This window comes from Peromyscus eremicus, unplaced genomic scaffold (genome assembly GCF_949786415.1).
Source record: "Peromyscus eremicus unplaced genomic scaffold, PerEre_H2_v1 PerEre#2#unplaced_718, whole genome shotgun sequence".
Classification (NCBI taxonomy): domain Eukaryota; kingdom Metazoa; phylum Chordata; class Mammalia; order Rodentia; family Cricetidae; genus Peromyscus; species Peromyscus eremicus.
In genome coordinates, this window is record NW_026734954.1 from 165,587 (window position 1) to 188,050 (window position 22,464).

Sequence of the window (22,464 nt, forward strand, 5' to 3'; positions counted from 1 at the left end):
AACATATTACATGTATACCACACAATGCTACAGGAGAAACAGTCATAGAAACATCAAATTGAACTCTAAAGGGTATGCTAAATAAACAAAAAGGAGAAACAAAATCCCCTAGAAATAGATTACATAATGCTTTATTTATTTATTTATTTATTTATTTATTATTTATTTATTTATTTATTTATTTATTTATTTATTTATTTTGATTTTTTGAGACAGGGTTTATCTGTGTAGCTTTGCGCCTTTTCCTGGATCTCACTCTGTAGACCAGGCTGTCCTTGAACTCACAAATATCCACCTGCCTCTGCCTCCCGAGTGCTGGGATTAAAGGTGTGTGCCACCACCGCCTGGCCACATAATGCTTTATTAACTTTGTATTTTCTCAATGCTAATGAGAAAGGAACAATAGCTGCAAAGAGACATTGGATAATAGAAAAAAAACTACAGAGTTAAATCAGCCTGTATATTTTAAGGATGTGCTGACCTCAGAACGGAAACCAGGATATGTGTTACATTGGGGATGAGGTTTTGCTTTTCTTTCTATCAGAGAAGGTAAGCTATAAATACCATCAAAATTGATAAAGGGCTGGGCGGTGGTGGCGGCACAAGACTTTAATCCCAGCACTCGGGAGACAGAGCCAGACGGATCTTTATGAGTTCAAGGCCAGCCAGGTCTACAGAGTGAGATCCAGAAAAGGCACAAAGCTAAACAGAGAAACCCTGTCTCGAAAAAAAAAAAAAACAAACAAAAACAAACAAACAAAAAAAAAACTATGGGCTTGGGGATTTAACTCAGTGGTAGAGTGCTTGCCTAGCATGCGCAAGGCCCTGGGTTTGATCCGCAGCTCCAGAAAAAAAAATTGATAAAAGTTTGATTTGAAGAAGACAGACCTCTTAATTAGAAGAGGTGATAGTTTCTCAACCAGCATGACCATCCAATTTAAAGTAACTTGGCCTATTGGTATTACATCACACATAAAATTCATAAGTCTTCCTAAATGTTTATTTTTGCTCTTCTCTACAAACGCTTATCACAAATGGTGTTTATATAGTCCCAGATCAATTAAAAATTAAAGCTGGCTTTGGAGTTGGATAATGACTCGCTCCTTCTTTAAAGCCAAGCATGTTGTTAAAAAGAAAATGCATAATCTCTGTATCATGTCAGAAGAATCAACTGATATGGGGCAGAAGAAAGCCAAAATTAAGGGACAATTCTATTGCCACTGTTCTCATAATACTTTGATGCTATTTTGATTCTTTAAACTTTCCTTAAAGTATGAATTTTATATCAAAATTTATATATATATGTATCTATCTATCTATCTATCTATCTATCTATCTATCTATATATATATATATATTTGTAACTCAACATAAATCCAGTTACTCTGATCCTGATAGAGGAGAAAGTAGGAAGTAGTCTTGAACGCTTTTGCATAGGAGATCACTTCCTAAATATAACACCAGTATCACAGTCACTGAGAGAAACAATCAATCAATGGGACCTCTTATACCAAGAAGCTTTTGTAGAGAAAAGGACACAGTCAACAAGACAAAGTGACAGCCTACAGAATAGGCAAAGATCTTCACCAACCCCACATCTGACAGAGGGCTGATATCCAGAATATATAAAGAACTTAAGAAATTAGACATCAAAATATCCAACAGTCCAATTAAGAAATGGGCTATAGAGCTAAACAGAGAATTCTCAACAGAAGAAGCTCAAATGGCTGAAAGACATTTAAGGAATTGCTCAACCTCCCTAATCAGCAGGGAAATGCAAATCAAAAGGACTGTGAGATACCACCTTACACTCATCAGAATGGCTAAGATCAAAAACACTGGAGAGGATGTGGAGCAAGGGAAACACTCCTACATTGTTGGTGGAAATGCAAGCTTGTACTTTTCCACTTTGGAAATGAATATGGCAATTTCTTAGAAAATTGGGAATCAATCTCCCCCAAACACAGCTATATCATTCTTGGGCATATACCCAAGGAATGCTCAATCATACCACAAGGGCATATGCTCAGTTATGTTCATAGAATTATTATTTGTAATAGCCAGAACCTGGAAACAATCTAGATGCCCTTCAACTGAAGAATGCATAAATAAAATGTGGTACATATACACAATGGAGTACTACTCAACAGAGTAAAACAATGACATCATGAGGTTTGCAGACAAATGGATGGATTTAGAAAAAAAATCATCCTGAGTGAGGTAACCCATACTCAGAAAGACAAACTTGGTATGTATTCACTCATAGAAGGATAATAGATGTAAAACGAAGGATGACTAGAGTGCTACTCACAACTCCAGGAAGGCTACCTAGAAAACAGGACCCTAAGAAAGACACAAAGATCACCCAACAACAGAGAAATGGATGAGGTCTACATGAGCAAACTGGACATGAGAGGAGTTAATGAAGGGCAAGTGTCAGAAGAAACAAAGCTTAGGGGAGCAGGAGGTCCCAGCTGGATCAGGAACAGAGAGGGAGAACAAGGAAAAAGAGACCAAGATAAATGAAGACCCCATGGGAATAGGAAGAAGAAAAGTGCTAGAGAAGTCCCCAGAAATCAACAAAGATACCTCCACAATAGACTATTGGCAGTGGTCAAAAGAAAGCCCGAACTGACCTTCTCTGGTGATCAGATGGCTAAACACCCTAACTATCGTGCTAGAACTCTCTTCCAATGACTGATGGAAGCAGATGCAGAGATCCACAGCCAGGCCCCAGGTGGAGCTCCAGGAGTCCAATCAGCAAGAGAGAAGAGGGATTGTATGAGCAAGAGATATTGAGACCATCATTGGAAAAAGCACAGGGACAAATAGCCAAACTAGTGGAAACACATGAACTATGAACCAAGAGCTGAGGAGCCACCAACTGGATGAGGCCCTCTGGATAAGTGAGACAGTTGATTAGCTTGAACTATTTAGGAGGCCCCCAGGCAGTGGGACCAGAACCTGTCCTTAGTGCATGAGCTGGATTTTTGGAGCCCAGAGCTTTGCTCAACCTGGGTGAAGGGAAGAGGGGACTGGACCTGCCTCCACTGAATCTACCAGGCTGAGCTGAATCCCCAGGGGAGTCCTTGCACTGGAGCAGATGGGAATGGGGGGTGGATTGGGGGGAGAGCGAGGGGGAGGGACCCATAGAAGGGAGGACAGGGGAATACATGGCTGATATGTAAAATTAAATTAATTACAAAATTAAAGAAAATGAAGTGCTTCTTCCATCAAAGTGCTAAAAGAAAAAAAATCTGTTTTTGCAAGCTTTGCTGACTCTGATGTCTACCCCCAGCATGTAACCTCTTAAATTCTGATTTTTTTTCAGTGGAAAAACTTTTACAACTCCCAAACATATTCTGTTACAGTAGTTTATTTAAAAATTTTTCCCCCATTTAAATTGGGGCGGTTCACTTCCACTCAAACAAACAAATGTTCCAAATAAGAATAGCAAGACAGAGAAGAAATTATTAATAGCTGGACTCAATACATACTACATGAGTTATAGTAAGTCACCAAAATCATTTATGTGCTTTTATTAAAATACAACAATGAGCACAGGTGGCATTTATTTGTTGTTAGATTAGCCAGATAAGGATTAGAATTCTGAGATTAGAACAGGCAAACACAACTCTATATTTAGGATCAAACATGTTGATTTCTACCTTCCCTCTCCATCTTCTTTTAGCATCTGAAAGTAGCTAATCAATAAAGAATAGCTAGCTGGTGAGTCTTTCCAAATGGAAAGGACAGGAGCCACGCACAATATTTGGTAATGGTCATGAAGAGAAGTGTCAATTTTTTTCAACCAAGTGAAGTGATTCTCTGCTCTAAAGCCTAATTTTCAGCATTTTTGTAAGTTTAATATCTGATTCCTTTGTTCCCAGAAAGAAATGTTCTCCAGAAATAGATGTGCAGCTTAGCTCATATAAATGCTAGCTTGTAACCCCACACACAAAAAGAAACATGAAAAAAAACAAAGTCCCACTTATGAAGGAAGTGATTTTGTAAGTCATGCCTTGTGACAGCACCCATCTCCATGGTGTATCCCAACCCATCTTTCTCTAGGTAGAAGAAACTGGCATGCAGAGAGGCTAAACTGCCAAAGACATAACCAAGAATTTCCTGGGTGTGCCTGCTGTCCTGCCCTTGTTTTGCACTCTGTTCCTCAGACCTGCATTCTAAAGCTTTACCTGTGGCTATTTCAGACCTTATTCTCCTTGGATAACCTTTCAAGTAGCTCAAAAGGGCCTGTTTCATGTCCTAGGAGGAGAAGGAAAAAAATCAAAGTGACTTTTCACATCTGATAAGGTCTATTTACTTTCAAAGGAAGAAATTTGTCAAAGATCCGTTTACAGAAACCTTGTTGAAGAGGCACAGAAGTTAGATTAATACCAACAAGTTTTTACAGGGATCTACATACACCAGCCCTGGAGTTAATCTCCAACATAAGGTAACTAGTGGACACATTGCTAGTCATTAGTTATACCCCCGTATACCTGGAATTTATGGTGCTACATCGCTCTCAGCTTTAAGGAGCCTCTTCTGATATTCAAGGAAGGACATATCATAAGACTGAAATTCATTGTCAAGGCAGTGAATTCAGACTCAGTTCCCCATACCTGAAAATTCCAATGGTCAGGAAATTCAAGGAAAAATACATTCGTTGAAGTGAAGCTTGTATATAACACATTAAAAGAATTTAGCATGGTACTTGTTATGGCAAGACAATATCAGGGGACACTTATTGACAGGGTGAAGTGATTTGTGAGTCTTTGGGTATCTCTGGGTCTTTGTAAAACTGTGACAGGGAAACACAGGTTGGGTTCAGGAGGAAGTAGAATCTCTTCTTCTGAGACAGATAAGGTGCTGTTGAGCATTTCATGAAACACACATCTCACTGACTTGTGAAAACCCCTCTGTCATGTAGTGCATTCTTAATATCTTTATTGCACTGAATTATCAGGCACAGCAACTTAGAATGGGAAAAATTGATCATAGCCCACAATTTCAGGTAATAGTTCCATTTTTGGAAAAGCAGGATAGGAACTCAGCTAATCATATCACATCCACAGCCAAGAGCAGAGATAAACAAATGTACTCATGCTACCTGTTTTTTTATGCTTATGCTCTAGCTTCTTCATACATACACAGTACAGGTTGCAGACAATGAAATGATTCTGCCCATTTTAGGGAGTCTTACCTCAATTAACAATTAATAAAATCCCACAGAGACAAGTTCAAAGAAAAATCTGATGTATATAATTCCTCATTGAGGGTCCCTCTTCCCAGGTGACTAGTTTGATTCAGTCTGATAATAAAAACTAAGAATCACACTGCCCCACCATCACTGCCAGGATTTGAGGAGATTTCTGCCTGCATTCAGAGCTGTGGTCCTCAACCTGTGTGGGTCACCACCCCATTGGGGGTCGCATATCAGATATACTGCACATCAAATATTTGAATTACAATTCATAACAGTAGCGAAATTAGGACTGGAGAGATGGCTCAGAGGTTAAAAGCACTGCTTGCTCTTCCAAAGATCCTGAGTTCAATTCCCGGCAACCACATGGTGGCTCACAACCATCTGTAATGAGATCTGGTGCCCTCTTTTGGCCTGCAGGGATATGTGCATACAGAATACTGTATACATAATAAGTAAAACTTTAAAAAAAAAACAGTAGCAAAATTAAAGTTAAGAAACAACGAAACAGTTATGTTTAGGGCTCACCACAACACGAGGAACTACTCTTCATGCTATTTAAAGATTTAAAGGGTCAGAGAATTGGAAAAAAATAACCATTGATCTAGAGTGTCCAGTGGAACTCGAGTATCTATGTTGCTAACTATGAAGGGGCTTGCAAAGGATTTTCCTGAATATCCTTTGCTCTAAGGGAAACTCATGTTCTGTGTGGAAGACTCCAGCTATCTGGCCATCTTTACTACCTAATAATAGCAGACCACTTTGAGCTACTGAACAGAGAGTACAACACCCACTACACACATGCTGATGACACAGATTTTAGTCACACTGGGCTCCATGACCATATCACGCTTCTATGAGTGCTTGTTCCTAGACTGTATCAGCCTCTTCCTCTAGCATAATTCTGCCTATCTGTTTCCTGTAGACTCTTTACCAGGAATTTGTTCAACAACTTCCTTCTCAGTCAGCATTAAGTCTATAATGTCTTGTGGCTAAGGAGATAAGGAGGTGTAGGTACTTTTTTTTATTTTACATCTTTTTTTGTATTGTTTTGTTTTTTTCCATTTTTCATTATTAAGAAATTTTCTCCTCACCCCACATACTGTCCACAGAGCTCCCTTCCTCCCTCTACCCACCCCCATCCATCTCTCCCAAGCCACTGCACATCCCCACATCCCCCAAATTGAAGTCTCCCATGGGCAGTCAGCAGAGTCCAGAACACTAAGCCTAGGCAGGTCCAACACCCTCCACTCGAAACCAATGCTGTTCAAGGTGTCACACCACAGGCACTGGGTTCCAGAAGCCTGCCCATTGACCATGGATAGATCCCTATCCCCTGTCTGGGTGCCTCCCAAACAGTTAGAGCCAAACAACCATCTTCTGTATCCAGAGGACCTAGTCCAGTCTCATGGGGGCTCCACAGCCACCAGTCCACAGTTCATGGGTTTCCACTAGTGTGGCCAGTCACCTCAGTTGCAGGTACTTATGATGAACTTTAGCATATATAAATTTCTATGATATTATTACCTTGTGTACATAAAATTTCAGTAGGAGATAAAGATTCAGTTCTACACATGGAAAGAACTGAAGGATGTTCAGTCAATCAGGGAGAGATCTCTGGCTTTGGATGAAGGGGATGCTGAAGGGCTTCCCTTGTATCCCAGCAGAGGCTTCTGCAAAGGACAACTTGACATCTAGTGTAAAGAAAGCTCATTAGCAGGGAAGCAATGTCAGTTCCCATGACATCTGCAGCTCTTCCCTACATTCTATTGTATCCTGAAGAAAGCTGACCTTCAGTCTCAATGTAAAACGTCAAGAAAGAAATGGTCAAGAGAATCATGTAATGAGTTCTGTGCAAGAAAAGGGAATCTTCCTGGAGGAAGTGGGCTTGTGCTGAATCTTCCAGTAATGGGGAACAGAAAGCTGGAGTCTCTGGGAACCAACAGAACTTCCCTGCTTGTCATGCCTCTTGAAATTCAAGGATTCCAGGATAATAATTGTTCTAGCTCAGAAGTCAGGTGCTGTGGGATGTTCTGCCAGCTGCCACAGTGAGAAACAGCTTGTGAAGATGCTGGTAAGCCACGAGCCATGTGGCAAGGTATAGATTAAAGGAAAACTTGAGCTACAAATGGTGCCCAACGTGGGGCAAGAGTTTCTACCTAAAAACTGAGAAAAAAGATTCTAAAACGGAGCTAAAAACAGTTCCTAATTGTCTCTCTCAAATGAGCGGCAGCTGCCGGTTTGAGCTACTTTTGGGTTCCTAGCATGCGCGCTCGACCTGCCGTATGGCGGGAATGAGGCCTCTGCAAGTGGCACATTAAGCTGCATGGTGGATTTAGCCTTTGCTAGTACAAAACAAAAAAAAGAGGTTTCTGGGCTACACGCTGCTTGGATAAAAGCATAGACCCATGATAGCTCCCAGAGCTGGTGGTAAATGAAGCCATGTTGGGAAGCTGAGGTGGGCAGAGCCAGCAGCCACAGCTGCTGCAGTTTATTGCAATAGATTCACAGTAAGACAGATTCAGATGTAATAGTTTACAATGTGTGTAAAAATATACGTAGGCTTGAAAGAGACAAAAAAGATGATATATACAGTTATAGAAATAAATACATAGTTTAAAAAATAAAGTCTTTAAAGAGACAGTAAAATTAATATAAAAAATAAGCCATGTAAAGATGAATATTACACAGAGAATCTGGATTGTGTTGTCTGTGGGATTTTTAACTGCAGAAAAACATTTGATTGTAAAAGCTGTTGAGTTATGCCAAAATGTATATTTAAAGGTACCTTGACTTCAAAATTTGGATATAAGGATGTGTTACTTTGGAAAAGAGTCTCTGCTTTTGTTCCCACAGAAAGCCAGAGCCTATGGATTTGTTCAAGATTAAGATACATCAGGCTTGACCAGCCAAGACCCCCTGAAAAGTCTCCAATGACACCATGGCCCAGATGATCCAACATCCAGAACAATTTGAAGGCAACTGGCTCAGACGATACACCCTCATGGACTATTCCATAATTCTAAAATTTTGTTTGTATCCCCATAAGATACAGCGCCCCCCTCCAGCAAGAAGTAGTAAGAGAAGCTACGCCCAAATTCCCAAATGATATGTAATTTTACTTTGTTAAGGTTAAAACCTTCCTTTTTGAAAAAAAAGGGGAGAAGTGCTGTGGGATGTTCTGTATGGCAAATGTGTTGCTAATTGGTCAATAAATAAATCACTGATTGGCCATTGGCTAGGCAGAAGTATAGGCGGGACAAGGAGGAGAATAAAGCTGGGAAGTGGAAGGCTGAGTCAGAGAGACACTGCCAGCTGCCACGATGAGAAACAGCTTGTGAAGATGCCGGTAAGCCACGAGCCATGTGGCAAGGTATAGATTAAAGGAAAACTTGAGCTACAGTCAGGAACTGGTAAGGCCAATGCTTTATGCTGGGAACTCTTGGCTTTCATTCCTTTTGGTGGATAGGCATAGATGTGTGAACATGAGACCGACATTAAAGCAGGAGGGATTAATGAGGTGTGCCCATTTCAAGGCAGGACATCACTCTACTTGAACCACAGTGGCTAACTTTAGGTACTTCCCAGCTGCTCTGTGTTCCTCAGTTGTCAGTGAGGAGACTTGTTGAATCTGGTGACCATGTTCTGCCCTTATATGACTTCTCCATCAATAGTTATATGGTTAGAGTGACCTGTCAAGATATTTGGGGAATCCCCAAATGACTGGGGTGATTGTGAACTATGGCAATTCTCTCCTGACTTGTAAACTCACAGGCTTGTGGAATCTGCAGCCGAGTTAACTTCTGAGTCTGTAGCTGTGAATGAGCCTGAAGAGGCTATCTCCTTGGTTACTTGGAGCATGTGCTATGAGGGCAGAGAAAACCAGATAGCTGGGATAACCACTTCCCTTCAAATAGAGGAGACAGCTGAGTTCCACAGAGGGGGCAACTGAAGCACAGGACAAAATAATTTGCGGTGTCACCGAGTCACTGGAAAACAAGCTTTCTCAAATATTTGATTAGGACTCAGGGTGGTCTGTCCATTATCTTTGCCTTGTGATACTGCAAGTTCATTTATGTTCATCTACCCACAAGGAGCACCAGAGAGCCACCATCCCACCAATCCTTCCTCACCAAGATGCAGGTGAAGCAGAAGGTGCAGTCTGACCAGTCAGCTACAGGAAATGACCATTGAAAGAAAGTAACAGTGAGATCGCCTAATCTTTATCACAAAAGAGAGCATGAAGAATAGGTATTCATTCTTTTAATCCATGTGGTTTCAATCTCAGGTCCACTCTGTCATCATTACTTCATTTTATATAAGGTCTGTGTTTTTGGTAGGCTGCATCTTCAGGGTATGCTTTCAGGGTATGCCAAAATCATGTCTCTGAACTCCTCCCAAAGGCAGAACCTCAAATGTGGACAAGAATGACATGAGGACAAAGACTATTCTGCTTCCTCTAAAAAGAAACAAAGACAGAGCCTGTGGCATGAGTCATAGTACTCACAGACTGAGGCAGTAGTATGAATTCCAAGCATGACTTTGAAGAGATTCTATCAAGTGCTGTCTAGTGTGAGATGTTAGTTGCTGTGAGTTTGAGTTAATTTTTTTGTTACTCACTTTAAAAGGCCTTGTACGTTTGATTCTCCAAGCAGCAGTTGGAGAGGCCAGGTCACACATCTAAATGTGTCCATACAGGGACTCAGACTGATCCCTGCTCCTTTTGTTCCCCTCTGAGAGGACACACCTACATTCATTTGTTCAGCATCCAATTGATAGAGTTCTCCCACTCTCCTTCAGTCTCTCTTTCTCTGTCTCTCTAAGTATCTCTTTCTCTGTCTCTCTGTCTCTCATATACATGTGTTTATGTTGTGTATTTTCTATGTGTTTGTGCATGTATCTCCCTCTAGTCCCTGCAGTTACAGATCTGTGGTTGGGCATGAGCAGTTCCCTATCTCACAGTTCCCAGGTGATACCTTGGTGAAAATTGGGAGTACCAATTTGAGTATGATAGTTCCACCAGTATACTTACTTTAGTGACACATAGATATTTCCATGCAGGTGTTTGTAAATCTGTCATGATGTTGAGTCCCATCCTCAAAACTGTTCATGATGTTATTTTGGTCTCCATTGTGACAGGTCCCATCATAGACAATTTGTTTTTGAAGACAGGAGAAACATCCTCACAGACTCTGGAGGGTACACACCTGTGGAGTAGACACCACAGAAATTCTTAGACAGCTATTTTGACAAGCCTCCTGAGAGAGCTCATGCAACTCCACCTCCCATCATCTAAACAGCCTGCCTCTACCAGTGTAGGGTAAGCATAGGTGTAAGTAAATTGTTTTCAAATCTGTAGGTTGGTCCCAGGTTTGGGTACCAACAATATAAGTAAATTTGTTGCAATAACTCTGGGGAAAGGTGTCCCGACTACCTGGGGAGTCAGGCAACACCTTGAACTGCTTAGGACAGCTCTGATGGCTGGGACTGCAAGGAGACAGTTTACCCTGGAGGACGAGGTAACCCACACACCTTGAGCTACTCATAACAGCAGCTCTGCCCTGAAGGTGCCCTGGACACCTGAAGTTATTTAGCACAGCTCTGATGACTGAAACTACAAGGGACAGTTTAGCCCTGGAGGGTGAGGTATCCTGGACACCTCAAGCTGCTCACAACAGCTCTGCCCTGAAGGTGTCCCAGAGACCTGGAGCTGTTGTGCACAGCTCTTACAGCTGGAACTGCAAAGAAGCAGCCCAACCCTGGATGGGACAATTTTCTGACTTCTTGAGAAATTCAGGCCTGGCACTGATGGGGGATGATCTCCCTGCAGGATACAAAATTCCTGCTCTTCTCCTGGAGAGCTGCTACAGCTGAGCTTTGCTCAGTCCCCTCGTAAGGGGGCTTCCTAGCAGAGCTCTGCTTCTCTTGCATATGCTGTGGCTTTCTTTTGCTTCACTCTGCAAAAAGGGAAAAACCCCTGCAGAAATGTAGCAATGTACTCTGGCTCTAGAGAAAAGTGTTACTTTTTAGCTCTTTATGGCTCTGTCCATTGAGGGACGTCTCATCAAAGATCTTCTGTTCAGCTTCTCCTTGCTCTGCTCTTTCAGCTCCCTCTTGCTCTGTCCACTGGGGGACATCTCAACAAGGATCTTCTCTATGCCAGTGAATGAAGATCATCACACCCAAAATTTTTTTGAGAAAGATATTTATTTGGGAAGGAGGAGTCCAGGAGAGTAGCTGCCTCTACCATGGTGGACAGAACAGCCTTTTTTTTAAATGACCAGTCAGGGCCGTTTATACTGGATGTTTTAGAGGTGTAGTCAACCACAGGTTGACTTGGGGCCCAGGGTTCTACTGTTCTGCTCTGTGATTGGTTGATTTCACAAGTCAGTTGGCCAGGGGCAGAGACGGCTCTGATCTGACTGAGACAGTGTGTTTCTTTCTGCCCTGATCTGAGTCTTTCCTCCCTAGTTCTGGGCTCCAGGGTCAGGGTGGGTTTCTTTAGCCAGTCCCTTGACCCTATAATAGCAAGTTTAATAAATACCAGAAGTTCCCAGCACTTAATAGACAGGATGTGGCGTCCCATGACATCCAGTAGTCTAGAACATACCCTGAATTCCTGTGATACTTGAGGACTATGTTCATGGAGTTCATTACCTCTAGGTCCAGGACCTACTACCAGCCAAATCCTTTCTATGAAAAGCTCAAGATGGGACATGAGCAGGTTATGTCACACATGCAGAGCTTAAAGAATGAGAACACCAAGGCCTCAGAGAAATTAAATAGTCTGGCCGAGGAGTCAGTCTTCCATTATTAAGTGCCTGTTGTTCAGGGGACCACAACATTGTGCAGTGGCCATCTCTGGCTTTCCTTGTTGCTGTACTGCAGAGTCTGAAGCTCTGGCTCCAGCCTTTCTGTCTCTTAGCAAGCTTCCTTAGCAAGTAGTGCTTTGTCTTACACTTCTCATTCTCAGCATTGCCAATAGTGAAAGAGACTGTTAGATACTCACAACCCCATATTGTCATACTTAATAGCCTCCAGAACTACTATTTTTAACCATCCTAATGGCTTGAACATTGAATAATAATTCCTCATGTTTTGACATTTCACCATAAAATTATTTTTCTTGCTATGTCATAACTGTAATCACTACTGTGATCAATCATAATGTAAATATCTGTTATGCAGAGTATCTGAGATGCCTCCCCTTTGAAAGAGTAATTCCATCACCAAATGAGTCATGACACTTAGAAGTCCAGTTTGCAACATGAGATGGATATCATGTATGGTTTTGTGCAGGGGTCTTTTGCCATAGGATTGCTATACCACCAGTGTCTCCTACCCTCACTCAGACAGAATTTGTTCTCTACTTGCTGATGTTTCCCCATTTCCATGGTCAGAGAAGGGTAGATGGGCAATCTGTTTTCTTACAATAGGTTCTTGGATTTCTTTTGTTGTTGGAGTTTTCAGAAATAGTATGATTCTTTCTGGAATTCCCTTTTCTCTACCAGTGGCCAAGAGGAAAATGTCAGAGACCCCCCAGACACAGAAAGAGCAGGTAAGAACAAGCAGCTGGGTCAAGGTTAGGTCCAGCACCATTTCCTCCTGTAACATTAGCCTGTTTAACCTTCAACCCACTTGTGTTTAATTCATCACTTTACTCATACACACATACCTCCCCACACACACATTCAACCCCATCACCACTTTCATGACAGTCAATTGTTTATTTTTTTGTCCATGTACCAGTAGTTCTGGGAAGTGAGTGTTTTGTGAGAATCATTTGGCAATCAATCCCTGCTTCTCTGCCTGAAGCTGAAGTCCAATGATGCAGATGGATCAGTCACACATGACATATCTTCACGTCATTATGAGGAGAGAGGTGCTATGAACAGCCTTGAGGGAATAAGTACAAAGTCCAGCACCATTTGCTTTTTGGACATTTGCTTTTCAGGGTTTATGTATGATCACAGTGGGGATAGCAGCTTGCAAGTAGAAGAGCCCTCTGCAAAGGTCAAGTGAGTCATTCTCTTTGTCACCTTGTTGGGTGGCATGTGGCCTTCTTCCTCCCATTCTCTGCATGCCAAGGTGGTCTCTTCACTTTGACAAGCTGTTAGTTCACACTTATAGTGACGTCAGAGGGAGATAGGCAGCAGTGTTTACTGTGTGTTCTGTTCTCTTTTCTTTTGTCCTCTCCCATCGTTGTTGACCAAATTCCCTATCTGATGCTCTCCAAAATGTTGGAGCCACAGTGTCAATAACACTAGGGAAGACAATGTATTGTCACTTTTGAACGTGATGCCCATATTACCACTGAGGGACTGTTTTACTCTCCTTGTCAGTATGTAGCTCTGCCATGCTGAGAGGTCTTGAGCTCTGCTCCCTGACTCAGCATCAGTGATTTTTTTTTTCTGAAGCTTCTGGGCCCTGACCAGGTAATTGTGAGGTTCCATTCATCCTTCCATTTGTGTGGTCTTTTAACTTGAAGTGGTGTCATTCTTATTAGAGGAGTGTGTTATATACGGCGATCCTTTTTATAGAAATAAGTGTTTTACTGGTTCTTTTGTATGATTTGTCAGGTTTGATTTTATTAGTATTGGTAGAGTATTCTCTTGTGCTGTATGGGTTGAGATTCAGAACTCATTGACTTGAGTTCTGATCATTGTTGTTTCTTTCTGACTAATGATATTTCATTTTTATGTTTTCAACACATAGTTATTTGTGAATGAACTCACACACATAGCATTCACTCAGTTGTGCACACACTATAACTCACATGTAGATGGTGTATGGGAATAGTTTACTAGTGTTCAATGCCTTTATTCTACCATGTTTCCCAGGATTTGAATTCAGACTTGTTGGCATGTACCTTTACTTGCTGAACCATCTACTAGTCCCTAATTTTTAAATGTATACCTTTATATCAAATAGACTTCGACTTCCTTCTTGCAACACTTTATTTTTTGTAGATTCCAATGCTCTGTTATTTTCATACATTTCAAGAATGTTATGCTCTATTCCTACCACCATTTGTGTCTAAGAACTTTGGAATCCACTCCCAATTTCTTTAGCATTTCACTGATTGTTCAGTGTTTTGTTTTCTAGCCTCCATGTGTTTACATATTTTCTATAGTTTATTTTTGTTCTTTTTTGTATTTTTTATACTGTGATCTTATAAAAATAAAAATTATTTCAATTACCTTGTTTTTGAGAAGATTTGCTTTGCATAAAACCATCTTGAAAAGTAACTGCTCAGGCTGCTGATAAAAATGAATTCTGCTACTGTTCCATGGAAAGTTCTGTAAATGTTAAATCAGTCCACTTATTTGTATATCAGTTGTTCATTGCTTTTCTTTTGTTTTGATAACTGATATAATCATGTATTAAAATCACCCCAAATAATGATGAGTTCTATCTGTTATCTCATATTTTATAGTGAGTGCTTTATAAAATTGGGAACATCAATGTCACAAGAACATGTGTTTATGGACTCTTGTTGAATTTCTCACTTTATCAATATGTAGTGACCTTCATTTTCTCATTCACTAATTTAACTTTAAAGGGTAAATTGTGGACTATCAGTATGGTTATACCTGTTTGTTTCCACATGTGATTTTCTGCCTATTACTTTGGCACTGAAGTTCATTTGTTGTAGGTACCAAGTAACTCTATGTAATAGAATATTATTTTAAGGTGTACTGCTTTTGTTCATGTTGAATTTGTTTAAGTCTGTGAAGCTATGTTACTGTGCCTGTGTAAAACACCTGATGATTTAATAAAGAACTGGCCAATAGCAAGAAAGGAGAAAGGATAGGTGGGACTTGCAGGCTCAGAGTATATATAGGAGAAAACTGGGTAGAAAGCTCTAAAATCAAGGAGTCAGAGGAGGAGGAGGAGGAGGAGGAGGAGGAGGAGGAGGAGGAGGAAGAGGGCTCCAGGAGCCAGCCACCCAGCTACACAGCAAGCCACAGAGTAAGAGTAAGAATTACAGAATTTAGAGAATAAGAAAAGCCAAAGGCAAAAGATAAAAGGGTTAATTTAAGAAAAGCTGGCTGGAAATTAAGCCAAACTAATGGCTGAGTACTCATAAGTAAGAATAAGCCTAAATGTATGATTTACTTAGGAGCTGGATGGAGGACCATCAAAAGAGCAATAACCTCCAAAACCAGCTCTCTTTCACTTATACAGACTATTCTGTCAGGCTATTTCTTCTAATTGGAATGTAAGACACTTAAAAGTCAGAATTATCTCAAGTTATAAAGTAATTACTATCAGTTTATTATATCTCCTTTATGCTGTGGATATCGCTCTACATAAATAAAGCACTGATTGGCCAGTGACCAGGCAGGAATTATAGGTGGGACAAGGAGAGAGGAGAATGGAGGAAGGAGGAAGGAAAGAGAGACCAGCTGGAGCCACTGTCAAGACAAGAAAGATGTAAAGTACTGGTAAGCCATGAGCCACGTGGCAAAGTAAAGATTAATAGAAATGGGCTGAATATAAGAGTGAGAGTTAGACAATGATAAGCCTGAGCTAATGGCCAAGCAGTTTAAATAATGTAAGAGTCTGTGTGTTTATTTTATAAGTGGGCTCCGGAACTGGTGGGACTTGGTGGTGGGAGCTGGAGAAAAATTCTCCAGCTACAAATGGCGCCCAATGGCTCGAGTTTCCACCTTAAACCTAACAATATATTTTTTTAAAGATTTATTTATTTATTATGTATAGAGCATGTATGACTGCTGGCCAGAAGAGGGCACCAGATCCCATTACAGATGGTTGTGAGCCACCATGTGGTTGCTGGGAATTGAACTCAGGACCTCTGGAAGAGCAGTCAGTGCTCTTAACCTCTGAGCCATTTCTCCAGCCCAAAAGGGAAAGCTCTTCTTTTTTTTTTTTTTGGATTTTCGAGACAGGGTTTCTCTGTGTAGCTTTGCACCTCTCCTGGGACTCAATTGGTAGCCCAGGCTGGCCTCAAACTCACAGAGATCCACCTGGCTCTGCCTCCCGAGTGCTGGGATCAAAGGCGTGCGCCACCACCGCCCAGCAAACCTAACAATATTTAATAACCAATTCTAAACAGAGCCAAAAACAGGTTCCTGCTAAATGTCTCATATGGGCAGCTAGATGCTGCAAAACGCAGGTTTGAGTACTGGCAGGTTCCTGGCATGTGCACTTGACCTGCAGTATGGCGTGAATGAGACGTGTGCCAGCGGTACATTACACTGTGTGGTAGATTTAGTCTTTACTAGTATTTTAAAAAAAAAGAGAAAGAGAGCTTTCTGGGCTACACGCTGCTTTGATAAAAGCATAGACCCAATATTTCTGAGACTTGATGGCTCCCAGAGCTGGCAGAACCGCCATGTTGGGAAGCTAAAGTGGGCAGAGCCAACAGCCACAGTGCCGTAGGCTTCAAAAAGAGATAAAAAGGAATATATACAGTTATATAAACAAATAGTTTTTAAAAGTAAAGTCTTTAAAGAAATAATAAAAGTAATGAGTCACGTAAAGATGGCTATCACACAGAGAATCTAGATTATGTTGTCTTTGATATTTGTAACTGAAGAAAAACATTTAATTGTAAAAGCTGTTCAGTTATGCCAAAATGTAAATTTTAAAGGTACCTTGACTTCAAAATTTGGATATAAGGATATGTTACTTTGGAAAAGAGGTTCTGCTTTTGTTTCCACAGAAAGCCAAGGAATGCTCAATCATACCACAAGGGCACTTGCTCAGCTATGTTCATATCAGCATTGTTTGTAATAGCCAGAACCTGGAAACAACCTAGATGCCCTTCAACAGAAGAAGGGATAAATAAAATGTGGTATATATACACAATGGAGTACTACTCAGCAGAAGAAAACAATGACGTCGTGAGGTTTGCAGGCAAATGGATGGATCTAGAGAAAATCATCCTGAGTGAAGTAACCCAGACTCAGAAACACAAACATGGTATGTACTCACTCATAGGAGGATACTAGATGTAAAACAAAGGAAGACTAGACTGCTACTCCCAACTCCAGGGAGGCTACCTAGAAAACAAGACCCTAAGAAAGACACAGAGATTGCCCAATGACAGAGAAATGGATGAGATCTATATGAACAACCTGGACGTGAGTGGGGTTATTGACGGCAAGGGTTGATGGAAAGAAAGCTTAGGGGAGCAGGAGATCCCAGCTGGATCAAGAACAGAGAGGGAGAACAAGGAATAAAAGACCAAGATAAATGAAGACCACATGAGAATAGGAAGAAACAAAATACTAGAGAGGTCCCCAGTAATCCACAAAGATACCTCCACAATAGATTACTGGCAATGGTCAAGAGAAAGCCTGAACTGACCTACTCTGGTATAGGATGGCCAAACACCCTAACTGTTGTGCTAGAAATCTCATCCAATGACTGAGGGAAGTGGATGCAAAGATCTACAGCCAGGCCGCAGGTGGAGCTCCAGGAGTCCAATTGGTGAGAAAGAGGAGGGATTGTATGAGCAAGAATTATCGAGACCAAGATTGGAAAAAACACAAGGACAAATAGCCCATGAACTATGAACCAATAGCTGAGGAGCCCCCAACTGGATCAGGCCCTCTGGATAAGTGAGACAGTTGATTAGTTTCATCTGTTTGGGAGGCATCCAGGCAGTGGGACCGGAACCTGCCCTTAGTGCATGAGCTTGCGGTATGGAACCTGGGACTTATGCAGAGACACTTCCCTCAGGCTGGGAGTAGGGGACTGGACCTGCCTGGACAGAGTCTACCAGGTTGAGCTGAATCCCCATGGGAGTCTTTGCCCTGGAGGAGATGGGAATGGGTGATGGGCTGGGAGGAAGTGGGGAGTGAGAGGGGGGAGGACAGGGAAATCCATGGCTGATATGTAAAATTAAATCAAATTATAAAATAAAAAATATATACATATAGAACATAGTTAGGTAAATGAAAAAAATTATCCTCTGATATAAGTCTAATAACTATAAAATATATTGAACACAGAGGATTAAATAGAAATTTTTATCTGATAAAAGTCTATTATCCAAAATATACATATTAAACACAAAAATTCCAATAAAACAAAAATTCTCGTCTGATAAAAGTCTAATAACTAAAATAAATATACTTGTTGAACACAAAAAATTAAATAAAATAAAAATTCTCATCTGATATTGGTCAAATATAAAAATATACATTGAACACAAGAATTCAGATAAACAAAACAAAAATTCTCATCTGAAAAAAGTCTAATATCCAAAATGTACATATTGAACACAGGAAATCATAAACAGGACAAAATTCTCATGTGATAAAAGTCAAATATCAAAAATATACTTATCGAACACAAGAATTAAATAAAAGAAAAATTCTCTGCAGGTAAAGTTCTAATATCCAAAATATACACATTGATGACAAGAAGAAAACAGATAAATAAAACAAAAATTCTCAAATGTTAACAGTCTAATAACCAAAAAAACACACTGAACACCAAAAATCAGATAAATAAAATGAAAATTCTCATCTGATAAAGTTCAAATATTAAAAATGTATTTATATTACACAAGAAACTATATAAAACAAAATTTTTTCACTGAGAAAATTCTAATATCCAAAATAAATTTATTGAACACAAGAAGTTCAAGAAAACAAAAATTCTCATCTTGTAGAGGTCGAATATCAAAAATATACACATTGGACATGAGAAATTAGATAAATAAAACAAAAATTCTCATCTGATAAAGGTCTAATATCAACAATATCATTATTGAGCACAAAAAACTAAAGAAAAGAAGAATTCTAATCTAATAAAAGTTTAATACTAAAATTATACATATTAAACATAAGTAAATAAAGCAAAAATTGTCATCTGATAAAGGTGTAATATCAACAATATACATATTAAACTCAAGAAATCATAAAAAGACAAAATTCTCGTGTGATAAAAGTCAAATATCAGACATATAGTTATTGAACACAAGAAATTAAATAAAACAAAACTTCTCAACTTATAAAAGTCTAATATCAAAATTATATATATTTGTATATTTCTAACTGTATTTATACCATTCATTTAACAATGTAATACAATTTTCTGATCCTTGAATGTTATTATTACCAACTATTAGGATATAAAGAAAAGAAAGTTAGTAGTTAGACATTATAATAAAACTTGTAGCCAAATTTGGTATGTTTTCAAAATTGAGCAGATATATTTTAGATAGACAGGTCATCTTCAAACACTTCAGAGATCTACAGAATATGGCATTTAAAATGTTTTAATAACTTGGAAAATTTTTCTTTTTTGTTATGACTATGAGACATGTCAGATCCTGGCAGTACCAATCTACTTCAGAGAAAATGTGGGCATTGAAAAAACTGCAATTAGGGTTAACTTTCATTGTGGCAAAAGGTAGCCACTGGACAACAAAGTATCCCCGAATCAATTGCTGACAAACAGGATAGACAGGACACGAAACAAAGGACTACTGATTCTTGCCAAATCAAGTGTGGTTATGGCTTTATCAAAAGGCATTTTCTGAGGCCAGGATAATATGGCACCATCTCTGAAGTGGCCTTCACAATCCAGAAAGGGTACAGTGCCCTTTTCTTCGAAGGCAGCTGAACAGGCAGTGGGCCAATGGCTTCTGAGGTGCAATGGAACAGCATCTGAAACAGTTATTCTTGAAGAGTAATTAAGCTTACGCCTCTCAATAGTAGAATGGCATTAAAGAGAGGGATGTGGAGAAGAACAGGATGCTGAGATGAAGCCACATACACACATAGCCAAGAAGAATGGACAGCTGCATTCAAAAAACATCAACAATTTCCAGAATTTAAAATCCTGAATCATGACATGACACTAGTGGAATTCAGGTTTTTCTGGTACATGGACTGCTCTCACCCAATGTGATGTTGAACTGTTGACCTTGTGTCCATTCTACTTCACAAATGAGTCTGTCAGATATGCTAAGCCTATAGGCTGAAGATGATGCCTCAACACTGCGGAGAAACCTCAGGTGATTGTCCAAGAAGCTGGCTGTTTCTTTCAACTCACAATTTTTTGGAAGTTGCTTGCATGTACTTCCTGTTTTTATTTTTGTTAGCTAATATTATTTCCTTCTTGGGTCTCTGAGGGAGTCGAAGATTAGTTAATCATAGTTGAAGATTAATTAGGATAGAAAGTGAATTAGATACATTTTGGACTTAACAAAATAGGATAGATAATGGAATTATTTTCTCTGAATTTGTCAAATACAAATGGACTAGACATTTTTTAGGTATTTATTACTTGTATATATTGTATATAGTTATTGTACTTTTGTATATAGTTTTTCTTATGTTAGTTATAAGGTTTTTCCTTTTTTTCTTCTTATTAAAATAGAAAAAGGGAAATATGGTAATATTTTATTTTGTACTAAAATGTTATTTGTATGTTAATAAATAAAGTTTTCTGGGGGGTCAGAGCTATTAGCAAGCCATAGAAAAGGTGGGCGGTGGTGGCGTATGCTTATAATGCCAGCACTTGGTAGGCAGAACTAGGTAAGTCTCTGTGTATTGAGGAATATAGCCAGCATTGGATACACATGCCTTTAATCTCAATACCAACCATAGAAGACCTGGAGCTCTATACAGACAGGCAGTGAGGAGGTAGTCATGTGGTTGGGATTACAACCAATAAGAAGGCAGAACAGAAAGTCTATATAAAGACTTTAACACAGGAAATAGCTCTGTTTCGGAGAGGTAAGACCACTGCAGGAGGAAGGGTAAGGTTTTAGCTCTTAGCTCTGTCCTCTTGGCTTTCTTCTTTGCATTGCTTCTGTGTTTCTTATTTAATAAGATGGTTGGTTACATCTACACCTTATAAAGAACTAATATCAAAAATATTCATACTGAACACGTGAAATCAAATATTTAAACAAAAATTCTCATCTGATAAGGTCTAATATCCAAAATATACAAATTGAACATAAATAGATAAATAAAACAAAATTTCTCATCTGTTAAAGGTCTAATATTCCAAAATATACATACTGAACACAAGAAATTAAATAAAAGAAAATTCTCACCTGATAAAGGTCTAATATCCTAAATATGCACATGGCATATAATTAGATAAATAAAACAAAAATTCTGATCTGATGAACATCTAATATCCAAAATACACATATTGAACATAATTAGAAAAGCAACACAAAAGTTTCTTATCTGAAAGTATTCTAATATCCAAAATATACATATTGAACACAAGAAAATAAATGAAACAAATATTCTCACCTGATAATTGTCATTATCCAAAATATACAAAATTGAAAACTAGAAATCACATAAAATAAAAATTCTGTTGTGATGTAGGTATAATATCAAAAATATACATATTGAACATAATCAGATAAATAAAACAAAAATTCCCATCTGATATAGGTCTATTATCCAAAATATACATAAGGAACATAATTAGATAAGTAAAACAAAAATTCTGTTCTGATAAATTTCTCATATCCAAAACATACATATTGAAAACCAGAAATTAAATAAAAGAAAAATTTTCCTTTGATAAAGCTCTAATATAAAAAAAAACATATTGAAAAAAAAGAAATCAGATAAATAAGTCAAAAACTCTGGTCTGATAAAGGTCTAATATCCAAAATATACATACTAAAAAAATTAAACAAAAAATTATCAACTGATAAAGGTCTAATTTCCACAATATGCTTACTGAACACAAGAAATTAAATAAAACAAAAATTCTCACCTGAAAAAGAAATTATATCCAAAATATACATACTGGACACAGGAAATCAGATAAATAAAACAAAAATTCTCATCTGTAAAAGGTCTAATATCCAAAATCAATACACTGAACAGAAGAAATCACATAAATAAAATAAAAATTCTCATCAGATTAAGGTCTATTATCCAAAATATATACATTGAACACAAGATATCATACAAATAAATCAAAACTTCTCATCTGATAAAGGTCTAATTTTTAAAATATATATATTGAACATAAATAAATAAATAAAACAAAAATTCTGATCTGATTAAGGTCTATTATCCAAAATATATATATTGAAAACAAGAAATTGGATAAATAAAAATAAGTCTCATCTGATAAAGACCTAATTTCAAAAAATACATATTGAACATAATTAGATATATAAAACAAAAAATTATATCAGTTAAAAGTCTAATATCAAAAATGTATTTATTGAAAACAAATTAAATAAAACAAAACTTCTCACCTAATAAAGGTCTAATAACCATATTATACAT